Source organism: Gossypium arboreum, chromosome 6 (genome assembly GCF_025698485.1).
Source record: "Gossypium arboreum isolate Shixiya-1 chromosome 6, ASM2569848v2, whole genome shotgun sequence".
In the NCBI taxonomy this organism is placed as follows: domain Eukaryota; kingdom Viridiplantae; phylum Streptophyta; class Magnoliopsida; order Malvales; family Malvaceae; genus Gossypium; species Gossypium arboreum.
Genome location: NC_069075.1, coordinates 93,343,120 through 93,349,961, shown reverse-complemented (window position 1 = coordinate 93,349,961; position 6,842 = coordinate 93,343,120). Strand labels below are relative to the sequence as shown.

Sequence of the window (6,842 nt, the reverse complement as noted above, 5' to 3'; positions counted from 1 at the left end):
GTGAAAAATCACTAAAAATAGTAGGAATGGTATTAAATAGCAAATAAATTATGTAAGTGTACCTTGATGAATCTACTTTCATATGGAAGAAACGAAATGGTCATATGAGTTATAAGTTAACAGATTTTAAAGTTCTTGTGAAATAGGGCCAGAACGGTTTCTGGATCCCCTGTTCCAACTTTGGAAAATCATTGTAAATTAACCAGAGATAATTAGGAGTCATTCCATATATGTGTAGATTCCTCTCTGAGTCTAGTTTCTATAGAAACAAACGGCATTAGTATTGAAGCCCTGTACAGGAGATATCCAATTCGTAACGCACAAAGGTCAGTGTAGTCGATCCCTACAACAGGCGAGACTTTAACTAATAAACTGTACTAATTGGCTCGACCAAAAATTCTAGAAAAAAATATGTAGATGGACATATGAGTCTAGTTTCAGGAAAAATTTACGGAACTGATTTTCGAGTTGTAAAACTCAAGTTATGAATTTTGGAGCGACTAGTACTCAGATTGGCAGCTTGTCTGAAAATTGTCAATAAGTGGGTTGAAGTCTGTTAACACCTCGCGTTCGACTCCGGCGACGGTCTCGGGTTCGGGGTGTTACACTCATCAAGCTTAATTAGGTATGTTTTCTGTAACGCTTCAATTTTCGAGAATTCTGTGAATGTTGGCATAGGTTTAATTATGTTAGTGGGCCTCTAGAAGGCCCAAGCTTAAGATAGAACCCGGCAATTTTAGTTAATTTTTGTTCCATAAGAAAAAGGGGGTGAAATTATGAAATAGAACCTATGTGAAAATGTTTGAAAATGCTATAGGCTAAATTGAAGTGGCCAAATAAATAGGAGTGCAAAATAGGAGGATTTGCATGACAAACCTCCAATTTTACATGAAGTGGCTAGCCATCATGTTGTTGTAGACAAAATGTGCACTTGATATCCATAATTTATGGTACAAATTGATACAAATTGATAATGGGTTAGGTAAATGTTCCATGATAATGTGGGTTAGGTAAATGTTTCATGATAATGGGTTAGGTAAATGTTCCATGATAATGGGTTAGGTAAATGTTCCATGATGGGAATTTCATGTCTTTTGTATTAAAGAATTAAATGGATGAAATATGAAATTTTATTAAAAAAAAAGGGTGAAAAGGAAAAAGTTTTGTCCATCTTTGTTCATCATAGCCTAAAGTTAGAGAAGAGAAAGGAGAGGAGAAAGCTCTTAAATGTTCGGTCACTTGGGGAAGAAAATTAAAGGTAAGTTCATTGTAGTTTGCTTCTATCTTGATGTTCATGAGTTCTTCTTGATTCTACCTTAACTCTTGAAGCATATTTTGGTTTTTGGTTGTGTTGTGAGCATTTGGTTATGAATTAAAATGAAGGAAATGGTTGTTGTTTCATGTTCTTTTGATGAAAAATGGAAGATATGTGAAGTTGAGCCAAACAAATGAGCATGCATGTGCTTAGATGCTAAGGGGAAAAATCGGCTAATATGTTGTGCTTTAAAATGATGAAATGGTTATTATACTTAAGTAAAATCATAGATATGTGATGATTGATTGGTGATATACATGTTTGAAAAAAACATGCATGCAAGTTATGTGTGAAAGAGTGATTTGGTAATAAATCTGCTTGGGACAGCAGCAGTAACGTGAATTTGGAAAATCACCATAAATTGTGGGAGATGAGTTAGAAGCTGAATAAATTATGTAATTAAATATTAATGAGTCTATTTTCAAATGAAATAAACGAGAACATATTTTGAATTCTTTACAATGAGAAATTTGATTCGTAATGAAGAGTGGTCAGATTAGTCAAATAGTGAAACATGGGAAACTTTAAGAAAAATCTGGTATTGATTGGCTAAACCAAAAATTCTGAAAATTTTATGGATAGAAGATATATGAGTCTATTTTCAGGTAAAATTAACGGCACTTGATTTGGAGTTTTGTAGCTCCAGTTATAAATGATTTAGTGACTATTGTTCAGGAAGGCAGCTTGCAGTGAGATTATGATTATGTGGTAAACATTGACAAAAAATTGTTAATGAGTTGCTTATTGATTTCTTATAAGCTTACTATGATCTGTAGGTGTGGTTGGCCGAATATTGTAAGGGGTTAATACATAGTTTGTATTTAAATAGTTAGATTAATGTGTTAGTAATCCAATTGTAGGCAGTTTGTGTGTGGATCTCGTTAGCATATCGTTGCAAATAGGTGTGTAACTAACACCCTCTTTCTTAGTCTGGATCGGCAAAAGTCGAAAAGCCGAAATGCCGAAAACTCGTATTTTGTAGATTTGCGAAAAGTAATGCTCGTGAGGTAAATCGATTAATGTTTTTGGTAAGCTGCAAAATTTGGACCGCAAAGTGCATGATTTACGTGCCCTCGATATTTTTGGGCTTAATGGGCCAAAATTGGAATGATAGGCCAACGGGCCCAATTCGGTAAGAACCCTCGGTACGTGATTCTGTTAGTACGTGAAAAGTAAGAATATGCATGAAAAACCCTAAAATAGATAAATTACTAAAATACCTTTAAAAGTGGAAAATTTATAGTTTTACCCCTAGTAGATAAATTACCGAAATACCCCTAGAGTTAAATGGACCTAAATGCATGTTTGACTGTTGTTATTTACTGCATGCCATGTTGTTATTATCTGATGCATGGAATTGGGATATTGACGGAGGAAGTACTGAAAGTGGCTTGTCCACGTCTTGGAGGCTTTGCCTCAATTCTATGATAATCGAGCGACAAGGCCGCAATCGTGGAGTGTTAAATGGGTGGGTTGAGCTATTCCCCACATGGAGTGTAGGGCTGGTGCGGTGGAGTGTAGTGGTTGGTGGGTTGAGTAGTCTCCCCAAATAGGCTTGCATATGTTATTGATGTTGCATGTATTTTGAAATGGGCCTATGGGCCATACTGTTATCTGAATAAGGGGCTAAGGCCCATTTTGTTGTAATCTGAAAAGGGCTCTGGTCTAGTACCACTGTTACCTTAATGGGCTTAGGCCCAATAGGCTTGAGCTGACTTGGGCTTTGAATGGGTTTTCCTTACACACTGAGTTTCCCCAAACTCGCCCCTTTTATTTTCATCCACGCAGGAAATCCCCAACCATAGTGGGCTTGGAGCTATGAGGGAATTCGGAGTGGCCACCCGTTCTGAAAGTTTGGTTTTCTTCTGGTGAACTGGACATCCTATTATTTACGTTGAGGTTTGGGTTTTTAAATGTAATAAGGCCGCTTAATTATTTTTGATGGTTTTAATATGTATTACTAAGATAGGTATTACTTATTTTAACTGTTGAAATTGGATAGCTTTAGGGCGCGTTTTCAAAAAAAAACAACAATTGATTTCAAAATAACACGACAACAAGCAAAGCTTCCGCAATGAAAGTATTTTCCAAAATTAATCACTTTTCCTAAAAATGACTTAATCAAATCGGTTTCCTAGAAATATACATGATGTTAAGGTGTGGCAATGGCGGTGTGCATGTCTAGGATTGGATCCGAAGGGAGCTTGGTACTTAAGTAGTCCGATAGACTCACCTCCTCTTTTCCGGTTTCCTACCTGGTGCACAGCTTCCATTCACTTTAACCTATAATGAAATTATCTTTTAAAACACTAAGTAGGTTTTTCTGGATCAACAATATAAAATGTTTTGAACGCTTCGATGTGACATGTCAGATCCGGCCATAACGTCTGGGCCGGGTTTGGGGTGCTACATTTTCTAAACTCGTTTTTACTATTTTTTATATTTTTAAGATCAGGATAGTTTAATCTATCTATTTTGGGGATTAAATTGAACAGATATCAAAGTATAGAAATTTTTTCATGGATGAATATGCTGAAAATTTGAAATTTATGGTAGAAAATGGAAGGTTGCTGATAGATTAACAACTTTTACAAAAGGAATTTTGATGAAATCATTATTTAAGGACTAAATTGAAAAATAGTAAAACCCATGGAAAAATTCTAAATTTTGTGAAATACAAGTGTTGTAAATGTTATATGAAAATTTCAGTTAGGCTTGGAATAAGGATTAAATTGCATGAATTTTATTTTCTGAGCCTAGGGACGAAATTTATGAAAAGTATAAGGGAAAATGGTAATTTTGCCTAGAGAGTAAATTGAATCCAATTGAATATGAATTGTATTAAATTGATGATTAAATTCATTTATATAGATCTGGAAAGACCAAATACGGAATTAGATCGAGGAAAACAAAAATTTTCAGATTAGTAGAATTCGTATACGAATAAGTATCGAGGTAGGTTCGTGTAACTAAATTGAGAATTCATATGTGTTAATTGAATTGCATCTATGTGATTGTAATGTTGCTATGTATATGAAATTAATCTTATATCCAACAATGTCTGACAAACATTAAGTCCCGATTGAATAAATAAAGTTCAATGGATACATAATTTCCCGTATTGGTTGTGGTCCTGTATATGTTGCAAACACACCATAGCTTGAAAGAGCATCTCGTTATTAGCCCTCTCGAGCTTCCCGTTATATGGTTCAGTGAGCTTTCCGTTATAGCTCTGCGGAGTGTCTCGATAGATTATGATCCTACATTTGTTGTGGACACACCTTAACTCTTATGAGCATCCCGATTAAAGGATTTTTGTGAGCTTCCTATTAAATTGGCTCTTTATGAATTTCCTAATAATGCTTGCTTTAACTTCTCAATATTGGCTATCCGGAGTTTCCTGATAAAGTTATTTGTGAACTTCCCAATTATGGCTCTTATGAGCTTCCCATTATATAGCCAGGATAAGCTTTTTGATAGGCTTTTTATGAGCTTCCTGAAATGACTCTGTGTGAGCTTCCCATTACAAAGCTCGAGAGTGTGCTTTCCAATTATGTTCCCTAATTGGGTACCCCTAGAAATGAATTAACAAATTATAGTAGTGTACGTTAAAGTGTACTATATGAGTGTATCCTTCGATATTTCAAATAAATTCAACGGGTAAAGTTTTGACATGGCTAAACTGAATTTGAAATGATTTGTCATTAAAGTGTACATGTAATATGGAAAAATGTTATGGAAAGCATATGTATATAAAAGAAATTAAATGATGAGCTAATCCATGTTCTTGGTATTATGTGAATTACTTGACTAACACGATTGGTGAAGTTGTGTTTTAGGCTATAAACCAAATTGCTTGGATGCATTATTGTATGCTTATCTTAAATGTAAATATATGGTAAGCTAAATTCCTGTTATACGAACTTACTAAGCATTAAATGCTTACTAGGTTTTTTTTTCTCTGTTTTATAGTGCTCAGAAGCTTGTAAAGGTTGGAGATCGGTTGGAGTATCATCACACTATCCTCCAGCTTGTTTTGGTATAAAAAGTAATCTTATTTTGATATAATGGCATGTATAGGTTAACTTGGCCTATGTTGGCTTGTAAATAGTTGTTTGTAACTTAGCCATTGGAATGGCTAAAAATGGATTGTTTTGGTATGTTATTATAAGGTTATATATATATCATTTTTAGCTTATATGTATGTGGTTTGGTTAAATTAAATTAGGGTAAAATATAAATCAATACAAGAAGGTAAGTTTCATCATATGAATATGTGATACTATTTCATACATTTTAATGATGTTTGCTTGATTTATATGACTTGAATTGGTTGGAAAATGTATGCAAATGTTATTGTAGGTTGAAGGTTAAATTTGGGTGAGAAATAAGGCTAAGAAATTACCTTATTTTGTCTACACGGGTAAAAACACGGGTATGTGTCTTGACCGTGTGTGACACACGGCCTGGCACATAGTCATGTGATTTGGCCGTGTGTCCCTTGCATCTTAAAATTTAGAAACAGAATACTCAGAGTTGGGCACACGGGTAGAGACATGGGCATGTGTCTCAGTCGTGTGTGATACACAGCCTAGAACATGAGTGTGTGTCTTGGCCGTATAAAACCTTCACCTAATTTGTGAAAATTTAAATTGACCACACGACCTAGCATACAGGCGTGTGGCAGGCCGTATGGTACAAGTCAGAGGGTTACACGAGTAAAGACACGGGCTGGGACATGACCGTGTGCCTCACATCGAATGCTCACATGGCCTAAGACATGGGCATGTCACTTGGCCGTGTGAGCCACACGGCCTACTCACACGGGTGTGTGACCCCTGTATTAAAGAAAAAAATTTAAATTTTGCAAAAAATTCTCTAAGATTTCGATTTAGTCCCAACTTGATTTTAATGTTTAAATTGGTCCTCAAGGGTACATTCAAGGGACAGTATGCACTACAGCAAAACAGGTTTTTAGCGGCGTTTGAATGAAAAACGCCGCTAAAGAATGAGCATTAGCGGTGCTTTTTTAAAAACGCCACTAAAGAACGAGCATTAGCGGTGCTTTCTAAAAAACGCCGCTATAGGTTCACCTTTAGTGGTGCTTTTTAAAAAAATGCCGCGAAACTTATGCTCAACGTCGTCGTTTTAACTGAACTTAAGCGGCTTTAGCGGCGATTTTTGAAAAGCGCTGCTAAAGATCGAGTATTAGCGGCACTTTTTAAAAAATGCCGCAAAAAATTTAACACAACATCGTCGTTTTGTATTGAGCCTTTAGTGGCTTTAGCGTCGCTTTTCAAAAACGCCGCTAAAGATTAAGCATTAGCGGCGCTTTTTCTAAAAATGCCGCTATAGGTACACCTTAGTGGTTAGGGGTTAAGGGGACATAGGTTAGGGGTTTATGGTTTATGAGTTAATATTTTAAGGTTTATGGATTATCGGTTTAAGGATTATGGGTTTAGGGATTATGGTTTATGGTTTAAAGGCTATGATGTAAGGTTTAAGGTTTAGGGTTTAGGGTTAATGT

The 6,842-nt window shown here is 35.6% G+C and overlaps 1 long non-coding RNA gene across 1 annotated transcript; it reads left to right on the top strand.

Annotated features, from left to right (window-relative positions):
* Nucleotides 1-1,132: 1,132 nt before the first annotated feature.
* Nucleotides 1,133-3,316, top strand: LOC128293854 (uncharacterized). Its single transcript, XR_008283968.1, has 2 exons — nt 1,133-1,258; nt 3,104-3,316. It is a non-coding gene; the product is annotated as an uncharacterized LOC128293854 (long non-coding RNA).
* The last annotated feature ends 3,526 nt before the right edge of the window (nt 3,317-6,842 follow it).